Raw genomic sequence first — 15414 nt, 5'->3', positions numbered from 1 at the left:
GAGCCAAAGAAACTGATGCACATTCCTAATACCGTGTAGGGCCCCCGCGAGCACGCACAACTGCCGCAGCAGGACGTGGCATGGACTCAACTAATGTCTGAAGTAGTGCTGGAACGATCTGACACTTTAGATCCTACAGGGCAGTCCACAAATCTGTAAGAGTTTGAGAGGGTGGAGATCTCTTCTGAACACCACGATGTAAGGCATCCCAGCTATGCTCAATGATGTTCAATTCTGGGAAGTTTTGTGGCCATCAGAAGTGTTTAAACTTAGAAGACTGTTTCTGAAGCCACTCTGTAACAATTCTGGACGTGTGGGGTGTCGCATTGTCCTGCTAGAATTGCCAAAGTCTGTCAAAATGCACTATGGACGTGAATGGATGCAGGTGATCAGACAGGATGCTTGTGTACCTGTCACCTGTCAGAGTCCTATCTAGACGTATCAAGAACCCCTTATCATTCCAACTGCACATGCCCCACTTCATTACAGAGCCTTCACCAACTTGAACAGTCGCCTGCTGACATGCAGGGTCCATGGATTCGTGAGGTTGTGTCTATACCTGTACACGTCCATCCACTCGATAAAATTTGAAACAAGACTCGTCCGACCAGGCAACATGCTTCCAGTCATCAACAGTCCAATGACGGTATTGATGGGCCCAGGCGAGGCGTGAAACTTTGGGACGTGCAGTCATCAAGGGAACACGAGTGGACCTTCGGCTCCAAAAGTCCATATCGAGGATGTTTCGTTGAGTGGTTCACTCGCTGACACTTGTTGCTGGCCTAGCATTGAAATCTACAGCAATTTGCGGAAGGGTTGCACTTCTGCCACGTTCAAATTTTCTCTTTAGTCATCGTTGGTCCCGTTCTTACAGTATCTTCTTCTGGCCGCAGCGATGTAGGAGATTTGATGTTTTACCGGATACCTGATATTCACGCAACACTCGTAAAATGGTCGTACAGGAAATTCCCCGCATCATCGCTACCTCGGAGATGCTGTGTCCCTTCGCTCATGCGTCGACTGTAACACCACGTTAAAACTCACTTAAATCTGCCATTGTAGCAGCAGCAACCTATCTAACAACTTTGCCAAACACTTGTCTTATACAGGCGTTGCCGACCGCAGCGCCGTATTCTGCCTTTTTACGTATCGCTCTATTTGAAAACGCATGCCTATACCAGTTTGTTTGGCGCTTCAGTGAATATCCAGAATGAAATTTTCACCCTACACTCTGGAAACATCCCCCCGGCTGTGATTAAATCATGTCTCCCCAAATTTCCTTTCTTCCAGGAGTGAAGTTTGGAAGCCAGCCGGTGTGATCGAGCGGATCTAGACGCTTCAGTCTGGAACCGCGCGACCGCTACGGTCGCAGGTTCGAATCCTGCCTCGGGCATGGATGTGTGTGATGTCCTTAGGTTAGTTAGGTTTAAGCAGTTCTAAGTTCTAGGGGACTGATGACCTTAGATGTTAAGTCCCATAGTGCTCGGAGCCATTTGAACCATTTTTGAAGTTTGGAAGCCAGGAAACAAGGTACTGGCGGAAGTACAGCTGTATGTAGGGGTTGTGAGTTGTGCTTGGGTAGCTGAGTTCTGAAGAGCACTTGCCTGCCAAAGGCAAAGGTCTTCAGTTCGAGTCTCGGTCCGACCCACAATTTTAATTTGCCACGTTGTCTTCCACTGCTAGTGGTGCCACCTGCCGTCTGTGAGCGGTTGTTTCTCAGTGATGCCTAACATAGAAGATGATCACATTAATGTGAATGGACCGCGTATGTTATCTCGCTGTGTCGTCAAAGCAATACTTAAAGATTTTGCCCCTTTCATTAACATAAATGTGTACATAAAGACACCATGAAGTACGTGTAATAAAAATAATATTAGATCTGTCTTACGTATAGCTCTCTCTTACGATTAGATCTCGCTTGCAACTTGAGCTCTCCTGCAGTTACGTCGATCTTGAAATTAGATCTTTCTCGATCGTTGTCACCGAACTGTATTATTTAATGTGAGACTTACTTGCGTGTGCAGATCGAATGTTTACTACAACTACAAAAAAAAAAAATATTTTTTGCATTGGGATAACTTCATTTGAAGAACCTCTTTTATTTTAGATAAAAAGAAAAAATAATTTCGTTCCGTGAAAGTGATTTAATTAAATACTGAAGCTCCTCGTATGGTTTGCGATTATTTCAAAAGCCATTTTGTGTGTAATTACTATTTGCGCAATGCATTAATTACAATCTGCGACCATTTACTTTTCTAGAAGACCGATAACTTTTCTGAGTGTCGTCATTACGAAAGAAATATTCATTTCTTTTCACGGCAGCAAAACACCAAACGAATTGTTTCTAAGCAAATTTTTTGGCATAGTTGTTTTGCACTTTTGAAGTAAATGAAGGTTTACAGTCATACTTGACTGTTAGGAAAGTAGCTGAGTTAAACCAAATATATAATTTGGCCCCAGTTTTCTTACAACGCTTCCGCCAAAGAGAGAGCCCCAATAAATAATTGTACGTAGTAGTTAATTCTCTTGATTATCAGATTCAGGATATAAAATCAGTTTCACATAACCACAAGGGTAATGTTACATCGCGACAACCAGTATGTTGTGGCCAGATATCGTATTGTGATCTCAGTGTACTAGCAGTATCCGTGGCTAGACGACGTGTAGCGTTTTATTGTCTGCAGAGATAGGCCGCGCTGCAGTTCGTATGAGCCGACCCTACTCCAAAGTCCACCACGCCGTCATTTGTCTCCATTTCCTTCTGTTTACGGAGCGGTTTATTCAGTGGTGATATTGCACTCGAGATAAAGCCGTGGAAGCCGAAATTTGTATCGGCTCTTAACAGACTCGCCGCTGTTGGTGATGAATTGCGGCATTAACGGCGAGAGCTGTGGTGCTCCTGCAGAAGAGAAACACTTTCGGCCAGCTACTGCCTGCGGCGGGCCGCATGAGAGATCGACCGACGCCGAGACGAAATATGGGGCCATTCTTTGCAGGCTATCGGCCGATAAGGTCGAGTCTCGGTTAAAACGCTTTATCGCTCCGAGACCACAGACTCGTTTGTTCGGGAAGCAAATACAAGACGACAGGAGGGAAATGCGTTGCAAGCATTTCGGGCTCATTCCGCTATTAGGACACATCTTCACAAGTAAGATACTAAGGCACACTCAATACATTTGATCACTACTAGATAAGTTTCAGGATGCGATTAACCCTTCTTAAGGAACATCCTCCACGAAATACAAGTAATTTGAGAACGATGGATACATCAATGATAAACTCCGCCATATTTTGTCAATGGTGAAGAGTATTACAAACACGGGCAGTTCTGTCCGAAAAACAAGAAAACCTTGAAATGGTAAGGAGAAATAACATGACAAAATAGAACAAAACAGTATTATGTCATTTGTCCCATTTTCTACCACTTACTCCGATTTGATTAGAAACGTTTTACACCACCAGGACAGATAAATTAAATTTATGTCTCATATTCGTGTACCACATCTAAGTTAGTTTTCTCCTTATAGTTGTCGGTATCATTTCTCGTAATATTATCGAATAAATTCAGCCGAAATCTTCTAATGAGAAAAATCTTACACGTGTAAAAGAAAGCAAATTGTTTCTTCTTGATTAAATGTGTTTTATGGATGAAGCTGGTGATATTTCCTAAACCACCCACTGACAATCACTGTTTTTGTGTCTGCTGTGACGTTGGAGATAAAGAGTGAATTAGTCGCCGTCGCATGGTGGTAGTCAACAGCAAATCTGCCACCGAGTGTGGTAGCGCACTGGTTAACACATTGGACTCGCATCTACGAGGACGATGGTTCAAACCAGATCCGGCCCTCCTGATATAGGTTTTCCGTAATTTACCTAAATTGCTTCAGGCTGATTCCGGGGTGATTCCTCTCAAAGGGCACGGCCGACTTCCTTCCCCACCCTTCCCTAATACAATGAAACCGATGATCTCACTGTTTGATCCCTTCCCCAAAATCAACCAATCTTCTGGCTGTTTCACATCAGAGTATTTTTCAACGGGAAAAACTCGAGATCGTTCTATAATGTTCTCAGGTTTTACAAATAATCTCGAATGTTCTAGAAAACAACTTGGAAATAGCACATATCCTGCTGATCATCACTCCAGCAATTAAATTCTTTGAATCAATGATGAACCAAAACGAAAACTTAAACTTCGCAACAGAATTTCTAAATCATCTCAGTGGTCCCATTTGTCCTAACAAGGAAAGCTTCCAAACAACATCTACATCTACATGGATACTCTGCAAATCACATTTAAGTGCCTGGCAGAGGGTTCACCGAACCGCTTTCACAATTCTCTATTATTCCAATCTCGTATAGCGCGCGGAAAGAATGAACATGTATATCTTTCCGTACGAGCTCTGATTTCCCTTATTTTATCTTGGTGATCGTTCCTCCCTATGTAGGTCGGTGTCAAAAAAATATTTTCACGTTCGGAGGAGAAAGTTGGTGATTGGAATTTCGTGAGAAGATTCCGTCGCAGCGAAAAACACCTTTCTTTTAATGATGTCCCGACCAAATCCTGTATCATTTTAGTGACACTCTCTCCAATATTTCGCGATAGTACGTAACGTGCTGCCCTTCTTTGAATTTTTTCGATGTACTCCGTCAGTAAGGATCCCACACCGCGCAGCAGTACTCTAAAAGAGGACGGAGAAGCGTAGTGTAGACAGTCTTCATTGCATATTTGACATATTTTCTAAGTGTCCTGCCCAATAAAACGCAGTCTTTGGTTGGCCTTCCCCACAACATTTTCTATGTGATCATAGAACCAGCAATATTAACCGGAAAAGAAAATAGGCAAGTCAGTATTCATACCACCAACTCATTTCACTCCTTTTAGTGAACATATAGTTCACTTTTACAAGGCTCCAGTTTCCAGTAAGATTAGCGTACAATATGACTATCATAATGTAGAAGGACGAAGAGTCTAATGTTGCGTAGTGAATTTAAAAGACTCGTTTTTCTCGTAAGAACAGCTATACGTAGCTTGTTTAGAAGTTGGACAAAAACAAAACCAATTCGTGTTTGCCCCAAAAGCGTAGTACGAAATGTAGGTCGAATAAGTTTAATACTATACAAATGAGGTAGTTAACTATACTTTTTTTGCAATAATTCAGAAACCATATGGATGTTCTTATGACAGAAGATCACGAGCCACCTCAGTCCAGCGTTATACGAGTACTTGGATTTAACATGGAGGTTACGTCAAGCATCATGATGCATTTGATTAATAATGCTACATTGTACTTCAGGATGGATCGAAACCGGTCGATTAGTGAACTGACAAAACAGCCGTGTGCAAGCCATGATTATCCTAAAACTCTCTATTCCTATTTACTAAATTCTTCCTATTTATTCCTATCTACGAAATTCTTTAATTATTCTGAATTTCCTCTCAACACATTCCTTTATACATCGATGCACAACTTTCATCTTCTTATAACGTGATCTTGGTCTGACAGTAGTTCAACAGTAAGCCTAGATTTTCATAAATAGCTGAAAGTTTATTAAGGTCCAACATACTGATGGAGCATAGAGCCAGTAAACTAGGGCTGTTAAATCTTTATTTTCCTTTAATAGCCGGTACAGTTGCAATAATAGTCGTTTCTTTGTGATGAGTAGTTTTGGACCTTTACGTCCATTTTCAAACCATGGCCTACAAAATATTTTACGATGTTAACAAAGGCAAATGTTACAATGCACTCCCATGATTAGGCAAAAATTACAATGTACTCCCACGATTGTTCATACAATTTGAGCGTTACATAAAGCATTACAAAAACTATTCGTCTGTGCAATGCATGTTCTTACATACCTTAGACGTAAGTGTAATCATACACTTCCCACGAGTGTACAAGTGAGTAACCAAATGTTCATTATTCCTCACCAGTAAGCATTACACAGATACAAAACGATAATCTTAGTATGAGAATACAACGTGAATTCTTTCCAATCGAACGGAGCATTCTGTTTCATAATGTCCTTTCAAACTCTCGATCTAAGCTGTGGCCTCTTGTCTGACAAAAGTCGCCTTACTTTCTTTACATCGCAAAGGAAGTGACTGATGAATAGTCCCGCCACTGTCTTCCCCATGCTGTTCCTTAGCGGTGTGCACATCGCAAACTCCGGTGATAATTTAACAGTCACAAATATATATCGATAGCCTTCTCTCGAGGCCGGAATATGCCAGAAAAGATCCATTACAGCAATGGTACTATTTGGTACTGTTTGAAACATGGGAGCTCGATGTGTGACAGTGGTTAATTTCGCCGACACTTTTCTTATCATCCTCCCCAATTCTTAAAGCACACTGACTCTCTCGTTTCTGCAGAACATTTGCGTGGCCAAAAATGTGCATGACTTCAATGCACGTACCAGATTAATTTATTTATTACCTCTTCCACAACCCAAACTAACCACCTATTGTCTGCCTTCTTCGTCTATAGAAAAAAAACTCTTTTTCTAACTAAGTAAAATTTTCTAATTTTAGCAGTAGAGCGATCGCCCATTTCTCGTTTATTGCAAGTAGAGCAGGATCCCTGCCCCTTCTGATATTCCCAAGCATGTTTCGCACAAAATTCTGGAAAGTACCAATCATCATATACAGTACACTGAAGTTGACTTCTTTGATCTAGTTGTCATCCTCCACTGTTAATCCTGTGGGTGCTCGTGACAGTGTGTCGGCTATCACGTTTTCTTTTTTCAGAAGACGTATCATTTAAAACCGAGATTCTTGCAAATAACTTGCCCGACGCAAGAGCCACCCATGTGTCAATTTTGCTGCCGTCAATACTCTAGGGCCTTGTGGTCAGTGTAAACTTTTCTCGTTTTTCCTGTCTGAAAGCATAGAAGTTTATCAAATCTCAAACAACGGCGATTGTTTCCAGCTCGGTCATGGATTTCTTCTCGATCCTACTCAAAACGCGACTTGCAAATGCAGTAGTTCTCTTTACTGTTATCCGATCCCGTTCTTCCTCTGGAAAAGGATGTACTCCGAGGTCTGATCTTGATGCATCAGCACGTATACATAACTTTTTATTAAGGTCGTGATTAAACAATATCGGTGACCTTGTTTAGGCTTTCTTCAAACATTCAGACTCCTGCTGTTCTACGTCTGTCAACTTCCAGCTAACGTACGTGACAGTCAGTCGACACAAACTTAGCATACTGACAGTGCCCATTATGAATCTGTTGCACAAATTCGCTAGTCCCAGGAAGGCTCGTACTCGTTGTGTCGGTATTGAATTTTTTTCAGTAGTCTCTAGTTTCTTCAGATCGGGCCTGATCCCATCTGATGATATCGACTGTCCCAGGTTCTCTGTCTCCCTTCATCCAGACTCCAACTTTTCTAGACTCATAGTCACTCCACGTCTTTCGAAGACTTCTAACAGTTCTCGTAAAATTTCATTATGTTCTTCCCACGTTTCCCCACAACCAAACTGTTATGAACGTCGTAATATTTCTGGTTTAGTCAGCCATCATATTAGACACCAAGAAGCTGTTCCCAGAGCAGTGGAGATGCAAGAAGTATATAGATGACGAAATGTGGTGTGAGGTACCTGTGACAGATGTTAGATTCGGTACCATTCCCGTGAGAAAGACCTTCTGCATAATGCTACTGCTCTGTGATTGGCTGCTGTGTTCGGAGCAAGGGCGCCCAAACGTTAAAGTATTGTTATTATTATTAGTTAAACTACTCATTGGAATGACTTCACTTTTTAATATAAATATCTCTCAACGGCTGACTATCAATCAGTCATTTTAGAATTATTAAAAACAATTTACATCAAAAACAAAAGACTGACGAAATTGCAGACGAAACACTTCGGAATCATTCGGGTTACGCCTTTTCTGGTATGACGCGCGAAGTGTTTCTGGCTGTTCGCCACTCTTGATTAGGCAGTCGACAAGAACAGACATGTTGTCTGTCGTAGGATGTGTTTCCAATTTTTATTTAAGTTCCTGTTCGTCACTCTGGATTAGGCTGTCGAGATGTACAGTCATGTTGTCTGTGGCAGGATGTGTTTGTCAGTATACAGTATTAAAAGATTCACTCCGGTAGTCATGATTCACAGACAAGTGCCACAAATAGTGTAAAGATACATTTTCGTAAACATTGTGTTTGATGATGTACTTTGCTGCATCAGAAGGTGTTGTATTAAGATCATGTAGTCTTTTCGTCTGGCTATATTAAAATACGCGAGTGCCATCCCAAAGAAGTGATACATTATTTCAGAACAGAACCTCGCTAAAAGTGAGTTTCAGCCTCAAGGTACAGAACTTACGACCTGCGTGCTGTTTTCTGCGCTGGGGACATCAACTTGAAGACAGCAGGTTAGTGAACTGTAGCAGAACCTTCGTATTCCACACAGTGCAGTGGAAACAACTAGGCACCTCACGTGTACTAAATGCACAGAACAAATGTGCTCAGTGACACGTCATCTGCAGTAACGCAGAGGAGGTAAAGGAGGATGATCGTTATTAACACCAACAATCAATTCATTCTTCCTTTCTTGCCGTAACGTACAAGGTGGCCTTTCTTTCCGACAATTCTGGTATTACTGATACCAGTCCGTGAAGAATCTTGATGACGATGAGTTCAAACCGGATGGTACCTTTTTAATCTGGAAGAGCACCGATATCACAGGAGCAATGTCTAATGGCGACGATCTGGGTGAAATTCTGTTTGCCAGTATATCAACTGACATCAAAACACGTATCACATCAAAGTGCTGCAAGAGTTCTTCTGACGTCTCTGGTCTACCCATTGTTCGCTCAATTATGGTATTTACCTACCAGGAAACAAACACAACCGTCTTGGACCAGTCCTTTCTCTTTATGCACCACAGCAGGTTGTTTTATGAACTAACTGCCTCTTCTAGTACCCCTTTCTTCAACACTGTACTTACTTCCTTCTAGATCTTTTCCTTATAGACATGCGGCAGTTAGTGGGGCTTGATGAAAATTTTGCGATATTCCTTTACTCTGAATTTATACAAACAGGACTATATAGTCCCTAGCGCATGGGAAAATACTTTTGCATACGACTTTAAAATCAATTCCAGTCCAGTTCTAGCAACTACGGACTCGTTATGGTTCAGCTTCTCTTCTTTCTCTTTGTAAATGGCTTCAGATTCTTCCTTACATGCTTCTACTAACCTCATTTCCATGACTTAATGCCTTCCATCCTTTTCTACATAATTATTGAATTCCAAAACTACAATTTTCTCTGCTACTTTTTCAGTGAAAAAACTCTCTCTCAGATTCATGGCCATCTCGTATCTTCCGTCGGTCTTTCAATGACCAAAAAGTCTGCAAACAACTCGTGACTCTGACATTTGAAGTATACGTACTTCTGCTCCCTCATATCAGCAAGTTTGCCACTCATGGCTCCTGTAATTCTTATTTTCGATATTTTGAGCACGGATCATCTCCTCTCCTTGCCTTGTCATACACACGCGACTCATTGTATCAGATACACATTGCATTATTCTCCCATTAAATTCTATATTTACAACTGGACACTCACATATCTCTATTTCCTCTTCCTCTCCTAACAACATATTCCTAATCACTTCGAAATCTATATACAAGGTTCCAGCTGTGCCGTTTCCGTCGAACCGTCCGTTCTGGAGCGGATCTCACCAATCCGTTCCTTGCTGCACTCCTCTGTCCTTCATTCACAGGATCCTGTCGTGGGTGTGGTCCATTTGCCACGGCGATCTCCACATTGCCCTCTCCTCTGTCGTTTTTCCGGTCATTATTCCTTCTGTCGTCGTTATTCGGATTATTTTTATATCATCGATCCCCCAGCCATCCTTGTTCCTTCTGTCATTTTTCCTCCAATTACCATTGTTCCTTCTCACTGTTTCTCCAATTATCATTTTAATTTCTGTCACAATTCCTCCGATTGTTATTGTGTCTTCTGTCGTCGTTCCTCCAATTATTTCAGTGATAATGTGATTGATTCCCAGCAATATTTGTTATTCTTTATGACTCACTAATTTCCATTACGCTTCAGCGAGTGGCTTGCACCCCATTTCAGATTATTTGTAGGTTACTGTACCGGTGGAAAATTCGTCTGCACGAAGTGCACCGGTTCCATCATTCGTCCACTCCTGTCGTATTATAGCTCACGCAGTGCCAGGAACCTTTCACACCGTGCATGTGCCTACCAGCGATCCGTACTGCTTTTTGTACGTGGGTCCGCAGCTCGTGGTCGTGCGGTAGCGTTCTCGCTTCCCACGCCCGGGTTCCCGGGTTCGATTCCCGGCGGGGTCAGGGATTTTCTCTGCCTCGTGATGACTGGGTGTTGTGTAACGTCCTTAGGTTAGTTAGGTTTAAGTAGTTCTATGTTCTAGGGGACTGATGACCATGGATGTTAAGTCCCATAGTGCTCAGAGCCATTTGAACCATTTTTTTTTTTTTTTTTTTGTACGTGGAAGTTTCGTCAAGTAAAGTTTTTATAATATCAGACGGTTCATCGTCGCATCAAAATATGTATTCCTTCCTGTCATGTCCTTGAAACATTCAACTGTATCCTGCCATCTCCACTCTGCATAAACCTCCGTCATCATAACCCTGACTTCACTTGCTCTAGCTTTTCTTTGGAACACTACTCACTAAAGAGAACTCTCATAAACTCTTCATACATCCTACATTGTCCCGTGGTTTCTCGCATTTTTGTAGCAGTTTGGTCTCTGAACTGAATTCAAAACAAAAGTGATTTTCAAAACCGGTGGACAAGATTTTGGTAATGTTTCGTGGAACTCTTCAGTCCACATCTGATGGTGGTATCCTTTTTAAACAGTGACAAATTCTGGATTGATATGAACTGTTTTCGAAGCTTTTCTTCGTCCACGTCACAAGATATTTCCCCTGTACTCTTGGTAATGATTATCGGCTGATCAGGATGCGGCTGCTCTCCCCTTATACAGCATAACCTCTCTGCTGATTCATGAATCTCCTGCTCTTCTCTGTTGCGGTCTGCCTCACCGTGACTTGACATATGATCAGTTTCGCATTTACCAGATGAAAATCTGGTACGCTCATTTCCTTTGGCAAGTGCGTCCACCATCTCCATGTTCCTCTGGTTTATTCTTTCTAGCACAATTTTTAACTGGACCAAGTCCTTAATTTCGGCATGATCACTGATACTTACTGGTGCTGTTCGATCAGGGTAGGTTTCACTTTGGTTTGCTAACTGTTCCGCGGTGGTGGTCAGTATATCTACTTGTTCCACGACTTTTTCGATCGTATCCTCTTGTGATTTAACGTACTCCTCTCTCCACAACCTGACCTTGTCTTTAGTGCTGGCCTCCGTATACTGTACAGTAGTATCAGTATCCTTCCTCAATACTTCTGTTGTTCCTTGAGTATCCTGCTCTAATATATCCACCTTTTAAACAACTTCCGATGTTGTTTTTTATTTAATGTTTCCCCCTTTCTCGCATTCCTTTACGTGATCATCTGGCTTATGACACCGATCTCCTCATCCATTTTCTTGTGTAAGTTTTTAAATTGTTCTTTATATTCTATTAATTTTACGCCCCAAGTTTCTCCGCTCTTTTCTAGGCATTCTCCTGGTTGGTTGAAATGTTCGCCCTGCTTTTCCCACGTTTCTCTTGAGTATCTCTGCATTTGCTTTAGCTACGCATCATTCCCTTCCTGACTTCTTTATGTAATTCATCGTCTTTTTAAACTGTTCACCTAAAAAGCTCTGCAGGTCGAACACTGCAGTGTGGGCTCGCGACAGGCACCACTCTGTGCTGCGCTTCCGTTTTGTCCCATAATCCTCATGTTTACTGCTTCAGGTGGAGTTTCACGTCCCTCAATTCTTCTAATTTCCGTTCCAAAATGTGGGTAGGTTCGAAAAATTTTGAACTTTTAAATCAGGGACCGAAAAATACCTTTAATATTTTTTGTTTAGTAGTAGAGACCCTTGCGTCTAATGCAGAGAACTGAAATTTAAACCGAGTAAATAACGATTATCAGTTGACATCTTAAATCATGGAAGTGGAGATCAGAAAATTGATTTAAAGAGCATTGCAGGAACTTAAAAAAAGGCACAGTATAAAATACATACACAACCTGACCGCTACAAGTAGCCATATATTTTAGGACAGCAACATAAAACAGAGATGTGCTACACTGCATAGAGATTAACATAAACATTTCACTTCAACGTTTCCCCTTAATGTTGATATTGCTAAATACAGTACTTGACACATTCCAATTAATGATTTAAATATTCAAGCAGGACGTGTGGCACTAGTTTGGTAAGAATATCCGCAGCTTGTTTATAGTCTGGTTCATGCTCTATGGCCAGCTGGTCTTCTTGAATTTTCTCACATGTAGTGCATGTCAATGTCAGTATGCTTTGGTCCGCTGTGAAATTCCGGCTGTTCGACCAGTTTAATGGCACTTGCATTACCAACAAGAAGAACATTAACACCCTCCAGCAGTGAAATTTCTTCGTAGAGATTTGATAGCCATGTTCCTTCTCTTGCTCCTTCACCGGCAACCACTTATTCTGACTCGGTTATTGACAGTGATATGCAATGTTGCCGCTTGCTAGCCAAGGTAATGGCACCTCCACAATGTCTTGCAATCACTCCACTAAGTGAGCGTCGAGTTGCTGGATCGCTGGCATAATCAGCGTCAGTATATGTCTCTAGGCTTCTGTTCGCATCGCGAGCATCATACTTTACAACCTATGGTAATGACGCTTTTATATACTTTACAATCCTTTATACCAAAGAAAAGTGATTTTCTTGACGATTCTCTAAACATTTTGACACGTAGCTCCCTAAGAATGGTGTATCTAACCTTGTACCAAAATCCAATTACGTAAGACAGCTAAATGCTTCTTGATATGCAGCATTAGTTGGTTTATCGTTGGTCAACTCATTTGAATGTAGATTTTGCTCGATTGGAATTAACACAGGATTTGCCCCTGTCATGTTAAACTGTGAAGAATGTCTTCAGCATAACTTTCTTGATTAATCATTATTCATCCAATCTCATGATATTGATTTTAAGAACTATCCCACTGGCAAAAAATAATCTTGAACTTATCTTGCATCTCTCTTAGGAAAACTACGCTGTCCTTCTTCTTAGCTGCAGATATTAATCCGTCATCGACAAACAAATCTACCATCAACTCGTCGTTTCAGTCTTCTCGGTAGAAGAAGTGCGGATCTGTCTCACTTTCCACTGGCCTAAAATTCATTAGGAAGTCCTTGAACTGTTCGTTCTAGCACGCTTTATTCCATATAATCCTTCATGAAACGTGCACACATCATCAGTCACAACACTAAATGTCTCAGGCTGCTCTCTATATATGTCTTCTTTTAAGAAGCCATTCAAAAATCAAATTTCACATTGAACTGTACCAACTGAAGATGCTGTCTAGCAGCAACATTGAAAATTGATCTAATTGCATCGTACCTATCAACATGACTAAACATTTTATTATAGTCGATACCCTTTTGTTGGCTAAACCCACGAACCACTACTTTTGCTTTATAGTGACCAGTTTTACCACCAGCTTTACGCTTAAGTCTGCAAAACCAACAGCTAGTAAGGGGCTTACGATCTGGTAGCAAGGTTCCAAATTCCAAGTACCATTTCCCACTAATAAAGCCATTTCTTCCTCAATTGTTCTTCTCCTTTGCTCAGGGTCTTCAGAATTAATAGCCTCAGAATAATTCTTAGACTCACAAATTTCAACAAGCATCATTTCAATCAGACTCTTTGGTTTCTTCAGCTGTTGCTTATTCCTCAGTTCTCTTTCACTAGAACTTGCTTCTACACGTTCTTTAAACATACTTGCACCATTTTCATGATGACACTTCAATTCTTCAACACCAATTTCACTTGGAAGCCATACCACTGTCTTTCCAGTTTTCGCTACATCCTTCCTTTTTTGATTCAATCCGCGCTCGAAAGCCATCAATCGCATCAAAATAATCAACAAAGATTTCCGGTTTTCCTTTTGAATCCCATTTCACTCGCTTTTCCTTCGGAATATGAACAAAACACTTCGCATGGAAAATGTTAAGTTTATTTAGGTGTATCGTCTTTCCAACAAATATCTCGTACGGTGTTCTATCATTTACACGACTTTTACCAGTTCTGTTTAAAAGCTCTATTTAAGTCATGTTTACCGCTTCTTCCCACAAAATCTCTGGCAGATCCTGAGCTAACAATATCTTTCGAGATAGTTCGACAACAACTCTGTTGGTACTCTCAGCACATCCATTCTGCTCTGGAGTGTAAGGATTTGTGGTGATGAGTTATATGCCATTTAATTTCATCAAATCTTTAACTTCAATACTATCAAATTCTCGTCCGCCATCACACTGAAGTGTTTTTTGTAGATGTCCATAAAATTTCTTTACGATGCTCACTATTACTGCAATCTTCTCTGCGTCTCAGACTTCTGCCTGATAAAATACACCACGCGTAATCTTGAAAAATCAGAAGTAAAGCAGAGAAATTACTTATCTCCTCCCAACGATTTACACTCCATAGCTCCACAAAGATAAGCAAGGACAACCTCCAGGTTGTGTGATAGGCTGATGTCGTGACTTCCCCTTAACACATGACTCACAAAATTCTTCCCCAAAGTTTTCAACTTCATCATTGCGTTGCTTTAAGATTTGTTGGACATGACATTTGTTCTGATGATCCAAGCACTCAGGCCAGGTTTGTAGAGATTCCTTTGACGCAACATTCATCTCAGGATTACAAGAATGAACTGGTTTTGTCACTCGTATCAACATCTTCAATAAGTTGCCACGGCTTAAGCCATACGCATTTACAAGGCCTTGTTTCGGAACTCACACCTGTCTTTCGATGAGAAGAAGTCTAATCCCATCTCCATAACAGATGATACAGAAAAGAGGACCTGAAATGCACAAAACACTATCGATATGGCATAACTTCCATTCTCCATTGACAAAAGCTTCATAATAAATTGTCTTTTGCTAGTGCGTTCATAGTCGAATCCTCGCCAATGCATATCTACAGTGTTTTCGGAAAGTTAGTAAAAGATGTAAACCACTCGATTTTGTTAGCCACTTGATTCGTCGCTCCACACTCAGTGAACGACGAGTCTTCGTCCAATTCTGCACTCATTACTTCACAATGAAAGCCTGGTCAGGCGGTTCACTTTTTATTTGTTTATTGACAGCTTCTTGCGTTTGATAAGTGGACACTTTTTTTTAAAAAAATGGTCAAATGCAACACAGCCGAGAAATTTGAGCTTCTTTTTGTTTGTCAACTTTTCGTATTTGTTTGATGACGTAACATTTCTACCAGCGGTGCCGCTTGCATTTTTCGTTCCTTTAATGTTTGCTTTGCTACCGA

Source organism: Schistocerca serialis, chromosome 6 (assembly GCF_023864345.2).
Source record: "Schistocerca serialis cubense isolate TAMUIC-IGC-003099 chromosome 6, iqSchSeri2.2, whole genome shotgun sequence".
Classification (NCBI taxonomy): Eukaryota; Metazoa; Arthropoda; class Insecta; order Orthoptera; family Acrididae; genus Schistocerca; species Schistocerca serialis.
Note: the sequence above shows the minus strand (reverse complement) of the source record.